The following is a 14,433-nucleotide window of genomic DNA, read 5'->3' as shown; positions in this document are numbered from 1 at the left end:
CCGACTCTCTGAAGAGCATCCCACCCACTTATCCAATAAGCTTATACCTCCCATGACCTCTGAACCCAACCTATCCATCCATGGATACCAAAGTATGGCTAATTCATCATTTGACTGTGGGAAGAAACGCACGTGGACACAGGGAGAACGCGCACACTGCACAGAGACAGTCATCACATGCTGGAATCAAAACTAGGTTTCTGGCCCTCTGAAGCAGCAGTATAAACCAAGCCTGTATTCTCTCGAGTTTCATGAATGGGAGATAATTTCAGGGAAAGTTCCAAAATAGTTCAAGAAATAGACCAGGCGGAGGATGTCGGGTGAATGCAGGGTAATGATGTTTTGCCTGCTTCAGGAGTCTACACCCAGGGAGCACCTTCTAAAAATAAGGAGGTTGCCATTTAGGATTGTGGTTACGTAATCATGCAGCACAAAAGAGACCCTTCAGCCCATCAATTCTGCGCTACCGGAAATACACTACTACCTCCCATGAGGCCTGTAGCCTTGAATGTTGTGACATTTCATCAGGTGCTGACCCATCCGAGCTCAATAGCTTATCCTGAATCATGCTGGAAACAGAGTCCATGCGAATCACACCACTTTATCTGTGGATAGGGCTTGAAGCTAAATAGTAACGGGGAGGGGCCTTCAGTTGCATGGAACATTATGGAAAATGTTAGAGGGTGGAGTGCTCAGCAGAATTTAGGAGCATTTCCAGAACAGGTGTTAGGACACAGAGTAAACTTCAGGGACAGCAGACAAGGGGACAACAAGAGAAGGGGCGGAGTCAACACAGGAATGAGGCTGTTGCCCTTAAATGCATACGGTACACAAAGCAGGGTAAATGAGATTGTAGCACAGATTGGAATTGGGTGGTGCAATGTTGTGGGTATCCCAGAATGTGGCTGCAAGAGAATCAGGGCTGGGAATGAAATTTTCAAGGATATCCATATTGTTGGGAGGACAGGCAGAGGGTGCAGGATTGCTGCGTTATTAAAAGTGGTTGATTAGATTAGATTAGATTCCCTACCGTGTGGAAACAGGTCCTTAGGCCCAGCAAGTCCACACCGACCCGCTGAAGGGCAACCCAAGTTGACCCATTCCCCTATATTAACCTTTGACCAATGCACCTAACACTACGGGCAATTTAGCATGGCCAATTCACCTAACCTGCACATCGTTGGACTGCGGGAGGAAACTGGAGGAAACCCACCCAGACGCGGGGAGAACGTGCAAACTCCATACAGATACTGACCCAAAGCTGGAATCGAACTGGGACCCTGGTGCTGTGAGATAGCAGTGCTAACCGCTGAGCTGCCATGCTGCCCTAAAATAGGTCAATAATTCTTCACCTCGCGAATAAATCCTAAGATGAGCAAAGACTGACTTCTAAACGTTTCCTTCCCGAACTGACTATCAGACGTTTAACTCGATGGTTCCCACCAAATTGAGCAATATCCTGCTCCATATAACCAAACATCTGCAGCTCAGTTCAGTGGACATTGTCCTCAAATGGAAGGACAGATGCCAATGCCCTTAGAGAATCAAAGTTTGCGATTTTAATGGGAATCTCCAGCAAGAGAATTAATCTGTGTCTCTGGATTCAGTTTACCTTGCAAAGTGGCAATAATTCATTTAAGCAGCAAGTTGAAAACAAAGTTTTGCAATGAGAAAACTGCAGCAGTTTTTCTGGGAACTGTGACTACATGGAATCTCTACCCTGGTACTTTATATATGAGCCACGGTACATTATGGACAATATTCCAAGGGGTTGGATCCATAAATCCACTTATTTCACTTCCCCTGCGTGGGCTGCGTTTGAAATGATCAACTACATTTTAACCCCGTGTGTGCCATTCTTTCTTCATGCTATTCAATGTGCTGTCAGGCGTGTTTTAGTGAGCAGTCAAATCTGCAGGGGTCTCCGTGGGCAAAGAATTGGAGGGAAACACAAGGATGCAGAGATGGAGAAGCCATGGAAGTCCATCATTTTGCTCTTCAGTATATCAGGCAGCTTTGTGATGTGTGGGTGACCCGGGTTGCGTGCAATATTTACTCACGGATTACACACATCCGATATGACTCCTCCTACAATGACCCTGGCTTTATCACAGATCACACAGCCAAGATGCTGCAAGTGCTCAGCTCCTGTTCAAGCACACGCGTTTACGTTGTGATCCAGGCTAAGTTTAGAGATGCGCTGAAGAATTCAATGAAGCGAACCATTAAATCTTACAACAGATTTCTGAGAACTAAATACCATTCCATACACTACTATTGCCAGAGGCGAGGAAAGTGCATGCTCAGAATCACAGTCTTCGTCTGATTCAGTGCATTCAAAAAATTGACTTAATTTAATGCTTGCTCTTCTGTTGGGTGTTGTGGTGGGGCACTGTTTTAAAAGTACAGAGAGGGGCCAATTTTTGTTTTCACTGATGGTTGTGCACACTTTGATCTGGTCAGAAGGCGATTCTGTGGCTGAGGGTTTGCCATTGAATATTTTTCGAGCAACAGTGAGAAAGATTTGTTGTCTGCAAAGGAAATGAAAGGTAAACTGGGAAGTTAGAATATAAAAACAGATAAGCTATGATCTTACCAAAGAGAGACAAAAAAAAACCTGCAGATGCTGCAATTCATGAACTGATCTCTAAAAACAAAAAATGTGCAAGTCAAAAGCTCGGTTCAGTTCCAACAAAGCCCAAAGAAAAATAACAATGGAGAAACCTGCCAATCTCTATGGGCGGCACGGTGGCACAGTGGTTAGCATTGCTGCCTCACAGCGCCAGAGACCCGGGTTCAATTCCTGCCTCAGGCGACTCTCTGTGTGGAGTTTGCACATTCTCCCCGTGTCTACGTGGGTTTCCTCCGGGTGCTCTGGTTTCCTCCCACACTCCAAAGATGTGCTGGTCAGGTGAATTGGCCGTGCTAAATTGCCCGTAGTGTTAGGTAAGGGGTAGATGTAGGGGTATGGGTGGGTTGCGCTTTGGCGGGGCGGTGTGGACTTGTTGGGCCAAAGGGCCTGTTTCCACACTGTAAGTAATCTAATCTACGGTGGAACTAATGGGAGTGGGGGCTCTCAATTTGATCAGAGATAAGATTTGTAATAAACTGCGGATGACTGACATCAGTCTGAAAAGCGGACTCTTTTTTTTCCAAATCAATGGTATCTGAAATGGCAGGTATTTCCCAGTTTTCCTGCCTTACCTGTAGATTTTATAGTTGAACTGGATTGCCGCGAGATTAGAATTTCAATTCAGTACAGGGCTTTTTCAGGCAATGGGCAGGCATGTGGCAATGGGATAGAACATCAGCTACGATGCTGATCAATGGCTCTGCAGTTCAGAGAGAAGATATGGTCAGTTGCAGTCCTCACTGTTAAGATGAGAAATACAAAAAACCATCTCTTCATCTTTCCATAAGTAGAATAAGAAACGAATGCTCTCTAATGTACCTTTCAGATGTGGCTCTGAGCAGAAGCAAAATGTGTCAAATCACTCAAAGCACGTCAGATCCAAAATAGTTTAACAAGGTGCACATGGAAAGGACATTTTGTCTTGCGTGTCAGTGCAGAATGAAGAGTTGGGTGTTTAAACAGGGCACTGTTTAAAAATTTAAGAGAGGGGCCAATTTTCGTTTTCACTGATGGTTATGCACACTCCGATCTGGTCAGGAGACGACTGTGTGGCTGAGGGTTTGTCACCGAATATTTTTCGAGCAACAGTTAGAAAGATTTGTTGACTGCAAAGGAAATAAAAGGTAAACTGGGAAGTGAGAACGTGAAGCACAAACAGCTAAGCTATGATCTTACCAAATAGAAACAAAAAAAAAACCCCCTGCAGATGCTGGAATCTAAAGTGGATAGGTAGGAGGCTGGAGGAACACAGCGAGCCAGGCAGCATCAGAAGGGACAGGCAGGAGGCTGGAAAAACACAGCAAGGCAGGCAGCATCAGAAGGTGCACAAGTCCATGTTTCAGGTGTAACCCTTCTTCAGAGTCCTGAAGAATGATTTGACCAAAAGGCAGAACAGACTTTGGGGGTGGGGAGGGATAACTTTGCTTCTGTTTCATAAATGTGTATGTTTGTCGATGATTATAAGCCTAAAATACTCCAAATTTCTCACAGTATAAATTTACACGTGCATTTATAGCAAGGAGACTCCTTTAGAGTACTAAGTCATTTTGTTGAAAGGTTACAGTCCATATCATAGGGACACCACTTTTTCCATGTCATGAGGGAGAGGGGGGGGGGAAACAATGTCAATTATGACTCAATCGTATGCTCCCCCTCCCCCAGCCCCAACCACCCCACACCTACTCGCCAGAGGAAGGAAGTGGAGGCAAGAATCTGTAGTCTGTGCTGGCTGACTGTTCGTGCTCTGCATGCTGCTGGTCCTTAACCTGTAGAGCACAGGAGCATTAGGAGGATATTCGGCCCTTTTTGAACCTGCTGTCCCATTCAAAATGGTCTTGCCTGATCATCCATCTTCGTCCTCTGCTCCCACTTTCGCCCCCATGCCCTTTGACACATTGACCCGAAGTATATCTCACTCTTTCCTACCTTGAATACTGTGTGCAGGTTTGTTCTCCTTTTCCGAGGAAGGATTGTCTTGTTCTTGAGGGAGTGAGGCGAAGGTTTCCCGGGCTGTTTCCGGGCATGGTGGGCCTGACGGATGAGGAGAGATGGACGAGGTTAGGATTGTTTTCGCTGGAGTTCCGATGGGTGAGGGGGGATCTCATAGATGCTTACAGAATTCGAACAAGACTCAAGAGGATAGATGCAGGGAGGGTGTTCTCGATGGTGGGTGTGTCCAGAACCAGGGGTCACAGTATAAAGATTTTGGGTGGACCATTTGGGATGGAGATGAGGAGACCTTTCTTCACCAAGAGTGGGGAGCCTCTGGAATTCATTACCACAGGAAGCGGTTGGTGCCAAAACATTGAATGCGTTCATGAGGTAGCTAATTATAGCACTTGGGGCAATGGGATCAATGGTTATGTGAAGAAAGCAGGATTAGACTATTGAATTGGACAATTAGCCACGATCGTGATGAATGGTGGGGCAGCCTTGAAGGGCCGAATGGACCTCTCTGCTGCTGTCTTCAATGTTTCTCGAAAATATTCAATGTTGAGACCTCATCCACCTTCTGTGGTACAGACTTTCATAGGCACTCCACTACCTGGGTGAAAATATTTCTCCTCATGTCAACCCTAAATGGTCTATCCGTTATTCTTAGACAGTGATACACTTTTCCAGTGATCAAGAACATCTTCCTGTGTTTGTCCCATCTGGTCCTGGTCTGATTTCCTGAGTTTTTAAAAAAAAATGAAATCTGTATCAAATAACTCTTCAATTTTAACCAATTTTAACCAATACAGTCTCTCTTCATACATCAGTCCTGTCATCCCAGGGGTGAGTCTGGTAACCATTCATTGCACTCCCTCCATCACCAGAACGCCCGTCCTGTGATAAGGAGGCTGAGACTGCACACGGTACTCCAGTAGCAGTCTCACCAAAGCCCTGTCCAATGACAGCAAGACATCTCCGCTCCTGTACTCCAATCCGCTCCTGCGGGAGATCAATATCCCAATTGCCTTCCTCACTGCCTGCTGCACCTGCATGCTCAGTGTCAGTGACCTATGTCCGAGAGACACCCAGGTCTCGTTCCAGCAGTGGGAGACGTTGGGTGGAAGGCGCGGTCGAAATGGTTCCAACTATTTCTCTTGAAATGAAAAAGTTCGAGCAGAGATTTGAAAGAGGTGAGCCACATAATGAGGCTAGAGAGACACAGTCATTCGCATCAGCAGATAAGAATAGGACCAAGTGGGACAATTTAAGTGTTTTGAAGAATAATTATGGATGTGTGGTAATGCATGGGTGGTGAAAGCCGCACTCATGAAACATATCCGAATGGCTGTTGCATAGGGACAAGAAGGAAATAAGCTGGCCAATCAAACATATGGAGTGGGTCATGAACGCTGACTGCATTGCTGTCTAGAAAGACAGTGTGGACTCAAGGTGTTGAGTTTCTTCCCTGTATATTAGAATAATCCTGTGCCCTCATCCCAACATCTTGAATAGAGTTTACTCCCATTTATTTGGGATGGCAAATAAATCCAGTCCAGACAACTCGCCTTGACATTCAGTCAATGGCAAGGCGAGGTTTATTTTGTTTATTTTTTTTCTTTTCTTTTGTTTTTCTCTTTTTTGCACGTGTTCAAACACAGAGTCACAGTCACACACTGATTCAATTTTTCCAGAAGGGGGGAAAACACCCGAGTGGGCAGTTACAACTCCAGGGTGTTGGTGGACACCGCGTGCTCCTTCTCCAAGGGCACCCGGGCTCGGTTTATTTTGTACCTGAGTTGTGGGAGTCACTGATTGGTCAGCATATATCACCCATCCTGAATTTCTCTGGGTATGAGACAACTGAGAGGCTCGCACGGGCAATTTCAGACACTGGTTCGTCTGGAGTCACGTGGAACCCAGCCTGGGAAAAGGCGACATATTTCCTTTCCTGAAGGGTATCAGTGAATTAGATGTGTTTCTCATGCCAATAGTGGCATGGGCATCACGAAGCTGGATTTTTCTGAATTCGAATTTCACCACCTGCATTCACTGAGATTTGAACCTTTTTTTCTTCAAATGGTTGATCTGCTCTTTGTTTCCAGCCCAGTGACATTATTACTGTACCACCAGATAGAACGTGTCAATGCAATGTTACGAATTGGATATTCCTGAGTTTACTTGTTTTAAATCGAAGACGACAAAATAAAATTTCAAAGTATCCATGGCAACGTTGTGTTCTGCCATATCAGCGATGTCATTTTATTGGAAGGACCCAGGGCAACTTTAAGGCAGGAGTTTAGATCCCAATGGGGCAGTCAGTGATTGCGAGATTGGAATTCGGAAGTTAGCTTCGGTTTCTGAGCTTTGGTCACTGATTTTGATTGTGACTTGAACTGAACTTGACCCTATGTATGAGAACCAAGATGCTGACCCTTGTGAATAGGACAAACACTTCTCAGCCTCATTAAGACAGCCAGTTGTCAATGAGAGTGTAACATAAGGTGTGCATTAACATCGAGACTATCTTGTTAAATAAGGTACTGTGAACGAATTTTGAGAGGAAAAGACAGATTGAAAAAACATTTTTAAAGATTGAAATTATTTAATATGAGAAATCTATAGTGGAACTACCCTTGCATTCTCCAGGTCAATGTACTAAAGGACTTATATTGAATCTAAACCGAGATACAACTGTGTTTAAGTGTGTGAAAGGAAAGCGTCACAAATTTTACTCAGTATTTCCTGGCTTCGTGGCAATTTTAGGTTCCGGGATATGCTGGACACGTTTTTGCTAAGTCAGAGAGTCATACAGTTTGGAAATTGACCCTTCAGTCCAAATCCTCTACGCTGACCATATTTCTCAAACTAAACTAGTCCGATTTAACTGCCATCGACTCATATCTCTCTAAACCTTTCCATTTCTAGTGCCTATCAAAATGTCTTTTAAATGTTGTGACTAGATCTGCCTCTCATCCTTTCTTTGGCAGTTCATTTCACACATGCACCACCCTCTGTGTGAAGAAGTTGCCCTCTCATTCAATTTTAAATCTCTCCTCCCTAAATTCAAACCTTTTCTCTTTAGTTTTGAACGCTCCCAGTCTCGGGAAAAAAACTTTCGCTCTTTAACTTAACTATGCCCCCCATGACTTCATAGACCTCTGTGGGGTCCACCCCGCACCCTTCTGCTCTTCAAGGAGAAAGGTGAACGCCTATTCAACCTTTCCTTATAGCTCAAACCCTGTGGCCCCTGTAATGTCCTAATAAACCTTTGCTGCATCTTGTCCAATTTAACAATCTCCTTCCTATAGCAGGGTGACCAGAACAGCACACAGTATTTCAAAAGTGGCTCACGAACATCCAAAATGTCATTCCAATTCTGATACTCGATGGTCTGAATCATGAAGACAAGTTTCCTAAACGCCTTCTTTCCCACCCTGTCTACCTGTGATACAACTTTGAAAGAGCTATGTACCTGAAACCTGAGATCTTTCTGCTCAACAACACTCCCAGGACCGGAACATTAATTGTGTAAGTCTCAAGATTTCGTTATAGTAGAGTAGGCTTAGGGGTCTAATTTGGATCTACAATATAAACAGAACTCTAGCCATGGTTCATAGGGAGAAATCTTACCCTTCAATAAAGTGATCAATGATCTGGAGGCACAGATTGAAGATAAAAAGAAAGAAGGTTTGATGATTTGAGGAAAATTGTTTTCACTGAGAATGTTGTGGATATCTAGAACTCATTGTCTAAAAGAATGGTATAAGGGTATCTTAATCCATTCAAATAGGACTTAGATGAGGATTTAAAATAACAAGGTATTCATGGTTACAGGTCAATGCTTCAGAGTTGAATGAGAATAGATGTTTGATGACCCGTCCATTCTGAAGGGAGGTGGTTGTCTTCTGGTGCTGTTACTGGATTATCATTCCAGAGAATCAAATAATATTTTAGAGACTAAACCCTGAATCTTACCATGATAGAGGGTGAAATTTGAATTCAATCTTTTCCAAAAAAGTACCGATAAAATCTGGTAACCATAAAGCTGTTCCTGGTTGTTGGAAGACCCCATCTGGTCCTCCATGTCATCAGCGAAGGAGACAACTGTCCTTACTTGGTCTGACCTACATGTGAGTCCAGACGGATATAAATACAATTGGATCTTAGCTGTTCCCGGGCAATTCAGGATGGGCAATAAACGCTGGCTGGCCTTGGCAAAATCCACATCCTCTGAATGAAGAAAGAAAAGATACAATGGGCCGTGCGGTCAAAACTCTATGACCCCCATGCAATCTGGAGTCAATGTTGTGAACTCCCTCCTGTATAATACACTGCCATGTCCACCAGTGGTGTGTTTATCAGGCTGGTGTTAAAGGATTTGCCAGGATGGGTTATGAAGGAGCTTAGCACATTGCCTGTAAGGTGTGATTCGGACAGTCTGACTACATCAGGCTGTTGCATGAGCAATCGAATGGGCCAATTCAGCCAGTGATTGTACAAGTGAGGAGGGCACTGCCAGGTAAGTGTTCACTGTTTCTGGTATTTGGGTCGACATCGGGTGAGGATTTGGTTTTATTCCTGTTTAATGTTTCCATTGCAGCTTGAAGGGGCAGTAAGAAAATGAGTCGAGAGTCTGGAGTCACACACGGGCCCAAACTGGGAAGGTAACGGGATATACACCTTGAAGGGCAGTGGGAACCAAATTTGCTTTTCACGTCAATCCAGCAGTTTCACGGTCTCGCTTTCCATACTTTTCACTCTCCCCAAACAACGACGCTCAGTAACATCAGTTGCACTATCTCCAAGACGCACTGCAGAACTTCACCAAGGATCCTCAGAAAGCACCTTCTAAAGCCACGACTACTTCGATATAGAAGGACAAGGCCAGCAGACACACGGGAACACCACTCGCTGCAAGCTCCCCTCCAAGCCACTCACCATTCTGACTTGGACACATATCTCCGTTACTTCACTGTCACTGGGTCAAAATCCTGGAATTCCCTCCTTAAAAGCATTGTGGGTCGACCTGCAGCATGTGGACTTCAATTGTTCAAGAAGGGAGCTTCCCCCCTACCTTTTTAAGGACAACTAGGAATGGGTAATAAATGTTGGGCCCAGCCACTGTCATTCACATTTCACAAAACAAATAAATTAAGAACATGTACCTGGACACAGTGAAAAGATTTGTTTTAGAACATAGAATATTACAGCATAGTACAGGCCCTTCAGCCTTTGATGTTGCGTTCACCTGTGGAACCAATCTGAAGACTATCTATCGTACACTATTCCATTAACATCCAAATGTTTAGCCAATGACCATTTAAATGTCCTTAATGTCCTCATATGTCTCAATTAAGTCACCTCTAAAACCCCTTCATCTAACGAAACAACCTCAAGTCTCTCAGCCTTTCCTCTTAAGATCTTCCCTGCATACCAGGCAACATGCCAGTAAATCTCCTCTGAACCCTTTCCAAAGCTTCCATATCCTTCTGATAATGCGGTGGCAAGACTTGCATGCAATACTCCGTGTGCAGCTGCACTAGAGTTTATTACACCTGCAGCATGGCCTTGTGGCTCCGAAATTCCATCCCTCTACCAATAAAAGCTAACACACAAAAATACATTCTTAATAACCCTAACAACCTTGGTGGCAACTTTCAGGGATCTATGTACATGGACACCGAGATCTCTCTGCTCATCTCCCTAAAAGTCTTACCATTTGCCCAATGCTCATTATTCCTGTTGCGCCTTCCAAGGTGAATCACCTCACACTTTTCCACTTTGAATTCTATTTGCCACCTCTCAATCCGGCTCTGCAGATTATGTATGTCCCTCGGTAACCTCCAGCTTCCTTCAGCATGATGCATGACTCCCCCGACCTTTGCATCACCCGCAAACTTACGAAACAACCAGGTCACTTATAAAAAATGACAACAGCAGTGGCCCCAAAAGAAATACATGCGGTACACCACTAACAACTGAACTCCAGGATGAACGTGTGGGACAGGCAGACCATGCCATGCCATACAAAGTGCTTTAGACTAATAGAACAGAGGAATACAATGACACAGCTGCAGAGTGCAGAAAAAGTGAGAACAACATTTAAATTTAAAATTTGAGAAGTCTGTTCGGACGTCGGATAACAGCGGGGATGAAGTTGTTCTTGAATCTGTTGGTGCACGTGGTTATGTTGATGTATGTTCTGCCCAATGGAAAAGTTGGAAGGGATTGTGTTGGCTGCCTTATTGGGGCAGCGATAACTAAAGGTGGAGTCAATGAATGGGAGGCTGGCTTTAATGATAGACTGGGCTGTCTTCAAACTCTCTGTGGTTTCTTATGATCCTGGGAAGAGCGGTTGCCGTACCAAACCGTGATGCATCCAGATGGAAGGCTATCAACAAAAGTTGGTGTAAATCTTTGCAAACACGTTAAATTCCCCTTGCCTCCTGAGAAAGTAGAAGCTTTTTTGTGCTTTATTGGCCATAACATGAACCAGGACAGATTGGTGGTGAGCATCACTCTTAGTAACTGACACCATTGACCATATCCACCTCAACACCACCGATATAGAGAGGAGCATGTCCTCCTCCCCAATTCCTGATTTCAATGACCAGCTCTTTAATTTTGCTCATGTTGTGGAAGAGATTGTTATCCTTCCACCGCACCACCAAGCACTCTAGCCTTTCTTGCGACCTGTCCCGTCATTGTTTGAGATCCAGCCCACAATTGTGGTGTGATCAGCAAGCTTGTAGATGGAGTGAGAACGAAATATGGCCACACAATCCCGGGTGTACAGTCGAGTACAATAAGGGCTGAGTGCACAGCCTTGTGGGATGTGGGTGTTGAGGATTATCGTGAAGGAATTGTTGTTGTCTATTCTCACTGATTGCGGTTTGTGGGTCGGGAAGTCGAGGATCCAGTTGCAAAGGGTAGAGCAGATACCCAGGTCTCGGAGTTTGGAGATTAGTTTGTTTGGAATTATGTGTTAAAGGCGGAACTGTAGTCAAGTAGGAGCCTAACGTTGGTATCCATGCTATCCAAGTGTTCCAGGGATGAGTTAGGGCCAGCAGAATGGCTGTTGCTGTGGACCTGTTGCAAAGGCAGGCAAATTGGAAGAGATCAAGGCAGGCTGTGGGCTTGACTTAAAATTGATAAATCTCCTGGCCCCGATGGGATACATCCTAGAGTTCTGAGAGAGGTGGCTGAGGAAATAGCAGAGGCATTGGTTGAGATCTTTCAAGAGTCATTGGAGTCAGGGAAAGTCCCGGATGATTGGAAGATCACTGTTGTAACCCCATTGTTCAAGAAAGGATCAAGACAAAAGATGGAAAATTATAGGCCAATTAGCCTAACCTCGGTTGTTGGTAAAATCCTAGAATCCATCATTAAAGATAAGGTTTCTAAATTCTTAGAAGAGCAGAGTCTGATTAGAACAAGTCAACATGGATTTGCTAAGGGGAGGTCATGCCTGACAAACCTGTTGGTATTCTTTGAAGAGGTGACAAGTAGGTTAGACCAGGGAAACCCAGTGGATGTGGTCTATCTAGACTTCCAAAAGGCCTTTGATAAGGTGCCACACGGGAGGCTGCTAATCAAGGTGAGGGCCCATGGTGTTCGAGGTGAGCTACTGGCATGGATTGAGGATTGGCTGTCTGACAGAAGGCAGAGAGTTGGGATAAAAGGTTCTTTTTCAGAATGGCAGCCGGTGACGAGCGGTGTCCCACAAGGTTCAGTGTTGGGGCCACAGCTGTTCGCATTATATATTAATGATCTGGATGAAGGGCCTGGGGGCATTCTAGCGAAGTTTGCAGATAATACGAAGTTAGGTGGACAGGCAGGTAGTACTAAGGAAGTGGGGAGACTGCAGAAGGATCTAGACAGTTTGGGAGAGTGGTCCAGGAAATGGCTGATGGAATTCAACGTGAACAAATGCGAGGTCTTGCACTTTGACAAAAAGAATAAAAGCATAGACTACTTTCTAAACGGTGAGAAAATTCGTAAAGCTAAAGTACAAAGGGATGTGGGAGTGCTAGTCAAGGATTCTCTAAAGGTAAACATGCAGGTTGAGTCTGTGATTAAGAAAGCGAATGCAATGTTGTCACTTATCTCAAGAGGGTTGGAATATAAAAGCACCGTTGTGCTACTGAGACTTTATAAATCTCTGGTTAGGCTCCATTTGGAGTACTGTGTCCAGTTTTGGTCCCCACACCTCAGGAAGGACATACTGGCACTGGAACGTGTCCAGCGGAGATTCACACGGATGATTCCTGGAATGTAGGTCTAACATATGAGGAATGGCTGAGGATCTTGGGATTATATTCATTGGAGTTTAGAAGATTAAGGGGAGACTTAATAGAGACATACAAGATCATACATGACTTGGAATGGGTTGACACTAGGAAGTTGTTTCCGTTAGGTGAGGAGACTAGGACCCATGGACACAGCCTTAGAATTAGAGGGGGTAAATTCAGAACAGAAATGCGGAGACAGTTCTTCAGCCAGAGAGTGGTGGGCCTGTGGAATTCATTGCCGCAGAGTGCAGTGGAGGCCGGGATGCTAAATGTCTTCAAGGCAGAGATTGATAGATTCTTGTTGTCTCAAGGAATTAAGGGCTACGGGGAGAATGCGGGTAAGTGGAGTTGAAATGCCCATCAGCCATGATTGAATGGCGGAGTGGACTCAATGGGCCGAATGGCCTTACTTCCACTCCTATGTCTTATGTCTTATGGTCTTATGACTTGCAGTGAGCCATGACTAACTTCACGAAGCACTTCCTCATTACAGGGGTCAGAGCCACTGGGCGGTAGTTGTTGAGGAATGCTGCACGAATTTTCTTTGGCACCAGGATGATTGTGATCTAATTAACTAGAGATGAGGTTAGTATCAACCACGATCTTATGGAATGGCAGATCAAGCTAGAATTGCTGAGAGGCTATTCTTGTTCCTTGTTCATGAATTTCTCTCAGGGGATTGAAGAGCTGTGGGACTGGCCCAAAGGATGGACAGTTTAGAGATGACAGATATTTGATTGAGGGTTGCCATGTCTGAGGACCTGAGACTCAGTGAGAAATGTTTGGATGCTCAAGTTTTGTGTATATGGGAGAGACAATGGAGACCTGTGATTTGGTCAGTGTTAGGCATTGTCATGTTGATGGGTTAATTTTTCAAAAGAAATCTACTGGCAAAACAAAAAGTGACTGCACCTGTACATTTAGTCACTATCCGATAAAACATTTTGTGAGGGCAATAGAATATTGCAGCAAAAGTGTTTCAGGGAAACTTAAAACAAAAGCAGAGATATGACCAAGAAACATCTCGTGTGAACTTTCGTGTTTTAGTTTTCCAGAAATATTAAAAAAATAACATGCATTTAATACAGGCTGCAGCACGATTCTGTGCATATTACTGGCATGAGGTATTCGTGTGTGGACTTGTGCGTACTGCGAAGGTGACAGTTCTGAAAACTGTGATTTAAACACCACTGCGCTGCAAGTTATAAAACAGGAAAAGACATTTGCTCACTGAGTGCTGCCGGTCTGCCACTTGTGAAAGGAAACAGGGCAAAAGAATTGGAATCAAAGCCAAGAATCTCAAAATCGACAGCACACCTGCCAATGTCATTTCTGCTGGTAACCTACATTGCAAGGATCATGAGATTTAACTACCTGTCCTTCGTGAACATTCAGACCACATCTATATTATCCTTAGTTATGACTTTTGTCTTTTTTTTATGGTAAATATGAATACATAACTTCAAAGTAATACATGTTGAGATGTTCCATAAGTGTAAGATCTGGGTTGCAAGTTTGATTCAGTCTTGCGTGACGACAGCCTGTCAGGTGAAAAAAGGTGAATAAAGATGGTCA

This window comes from Chiloscyllium punctatum, chromosome 21 (assembly GCF_047496795.1).
Source record: "Chiloscyllium punctatum isolate Juve2018m chromosome 21, sChiPun1.3, whole genome shotgun sequence".
In the NCBI taxonomy this organism is placed as follows: domain Eukaryota; kingdom Metazoa; phylum Chordata; class Chondrichthyes; order Orectolobiformes; family Hemiscylliidae; genus Chiloscyllium; species Chiloscyllium punctatum.
This window is presented reverse-complemented; position numbering follows the sequence as displayed.